This window comes from Sinocyclocheilus rhinocerous, unplaced genomic scaffold (assembly GCF_001515625.1).
Source record: "Sinocyclocheilus rhinocerous isolate Xijiao unplaced genomic scaffold, SAMN03320098_v1.1 scaffold50, whole genome shotgun sequence".
Taxonomy (NCBI): Eukaryota; Metazoa; Chordata; class Actinopteri; order Cypriniformes; family Cyprinidae; genus Sinocyclocheilus; species Sinocyclocheilus rhinocerous.
The window spans coordinates 752350-755490 of record NW_015641057.1 but is presented as its reverse complement, the minus strand read 5'-3'; positions in this window follow the sequence as shown (position 1 = coordinate 755490).

The following is a 3141-nucleotide window of genomic DNA, read 5'->3' as shown; positions in this document are numbered from 1 at the left end:
ATATATATATAATTAAGCAAGAATTTAATACATCTCATAAAAAATAGCCTACTGTGGCAACATGGTACTGGAATTCATGATACCTGGTAGGCCTACTCCAAAACTTAATGTCCAAAACACTGTGTTAATAGACAATATGTTTTTCTTCGAACTGACTCCACTTCTCTTCTGAGCCATTCTTGTTGTAGTGCATCACATTACACCAGATTTAAATTTGAACTTTTACCATTCAACAAAATTTATCATTAGACACTGTTTTAATGCATTTTTTAATTGTTTTATGCATTTTTGTTATAATGTAATTTTTATGTATTTGCATTTTTTAATGTAGGTACAAAAGATCCTCTGCTGAAATTCCAAATAAAAACATTTTAACAGACTCTCAGTTCTGTTTGAGCGCTGATATATCACAGAGGAATTCAGAAGGTGCCGCGGGAATATATAAAGCGCGAGACTCAGCTGCTCACTTCGCGGCGATTAAAGAGTGTGTTATAAACAGTGTTTACCGTGAGTTTACAGTTGTTGATAGCGTTTTATCGTGCTGATTATGGGACAGCGACTATCTCATGGAGTGAAAGCGGAGGGACAACGCTGACCAGGGGCGTAGCCATCATTTCAGAAGTGAGGGGGACAGAAATGTTTTATATATATATATACACATACTATATATATATATATAGATAAAATTATATATTATTGTTATTAATATTCATTTTTGATGCAATATTGCTATGTAGAATATATTGTTACATATATAATATTTTGTTTTTAATATTAAATATTCATATTTAAGCTATGTACATTTTTATATTCCATTTAAGTTGTATACAATGTCAAAAAAAGTGTTCTGTTTGGATTTTTCTAACTAAATATATTTTCTATTTCCATCACAAATTACAACATCAGAAATAAAAATGATCTGAATTTCAGTATTTCTTACAAATGACATTGAAATAGTGCAGACTTTTGGACCTTACTGCGTGTAAATGCACAACTGAGAAAGCAAATTTAGTTATTTCCTTTTGTCCATATTAGGAATTTCCTCATAGGACTTTCTGCGCGAGAGCGCCCTCCGGCTTCGAGTATGAATGAAACATACACTGCACGGAGTGTTTAGCGCTCCGTGATGTTCATCTCGCCTTATTCTGGGTCCGAATAAAACATCAGATCATGCACAGACTATCCTGTCTCTTTGAATTTAAATCTATATTTATTCACACCGGCTCTTGAAAACCTCGAACACACTTGCCCGAAAAAGTGCGGGGGACGAATTTACGTGATATTAAAAGTGGGGGGGGACATGTCCCCCCGCGTAATCTACGCCCCCACTGACACCCACGGCGACCACACGGAGCTCCATCCTCTCCTGAAGAGACGCCTGTGACTATCGGTGAGGAGGAGAGCAGACAAGACCAAGAAGAAGAGGCAGAAAAAGAGCAGGTTTCGGAGGTTTGCTTCTTTCTTCTGTTGTTTCTCTCCCCACAAATCCACCAAAGCTCAGAGTGAGCAGAGTGAGGAGGAGCAGGACACTGGTGTGTCTCCATCCAGGAGCTGTAGCCTACTGATGAAACATGAAATGAACATGAACATCAAAAAGTCTCTTAATCATTTACACACATCACATTATACAAATGCAGACAAATGAGTTTTTCCACTACAAGTGATAAATGTTTTAATAACGATAAACTATCATTTTAAGTTGAGTAGTTCAAGATTTCAAGTAGGCCTAACCAAAAATAACACCTGAATGAAGAATTATTATGCAATATATTATAGCCTAGATATCAGTTGATTAAAGCAAGCTTTTGGTTGATATTGCTGTCTTTAGAACAGACTTCTCTGCAGGACATCTTCTGTGCTGTAGAGCAGTGCTTCCCAACCGGGGAGCCGTGTAAAAAATACTTTTTAAAAGATTTTTAAGTTGCTAACATGTTCAAAAAAGCATCTATTGTATAATATCCATTTCTGATGTCGCCAATAATTAGAGATGCACCGAAATTCCGGCTGCCGAGAATGAGCTCACCGCTCAGGTTTCACTTTCACGTGGTGTGACGCTCTGCGTTAACTGCGTATTATTATCCCGCTCTATGCGTGTGTGCGCTCCGCTCAGTCTCTCCACTCATATACCGTTCATGCTCATCGGAACAGCAAAGTCCACTCAAAAATGGAGCCGACAGGAAACATCTATGTAGTACAATATTGTTTCTGTTTGCAACAGTCCTACTGTGTTGTAACATGGTGTGGTATATGGGCAACTCTGGTAAGGCTGCCCTCTCATTCATTGATCTGCTAACCGCTATGTTATGCTCACGTGTTCTGATAATAATAGCTTTCTAGGACTAAACATTATTTGGATAATTGGTAAAAAAAAAGAAAAAATGTTAAATATCTTAACCCTACTGTTAGACCTACCTAAAAACTAAAAAGCTATTTATTTAATTCGAAGGCCTGTCGTTATTTTTTATTTGTGCTATTATTAATTTCTTTATCTCTTCTTATTTTATTACTGACTGCTTACTTGTCATTTTTTATTCAATTCAAAGTTTGAAATCAAGCTATCTCGTGCTACTGCACCAAAATTACCCCACTGTAAAATTAAAAAAACACTGAGTGAGCAAAAATTTGTGAGATAGCTAGTTATAATGGTAATTAAATAATGTTTACATATGTATAAAAGCCTACATTAAAATCTGTCATATAAATTGGTCTCTTCATTAGAAATTAGCCTACTGATTGCCACCACTGATGGACAACATTTTTTAATAATATTAAAAATATCTGTATGACATTATATTCTGCAGTTCTTCCCGGTTGTACCGAATATCTATACTTTTCAAATTATCACATCGAAGTTAGAAATTCAAATATTGTGACAAAATTAATTTTGTAGGGTGCCACAAGTTTGTTAAAATTTCCAAAGGGTGCCGAGACTAAAAAAAGGTTGGGAAACACTGACATAGCCAATTTCAAAGATATCAAATTGATACAAGACATCCAATTTTCAAAGATGAATCTAAGAGTAAGATGCATACCTGACTTTAGAAAGATACATAACATAGAGTGTGTGGACACTCTATGCTATGGGCTTCTGACTACAGAATCGCCCTGACTTTCTTGCAGTTTTCACTTAAATACCTTAAG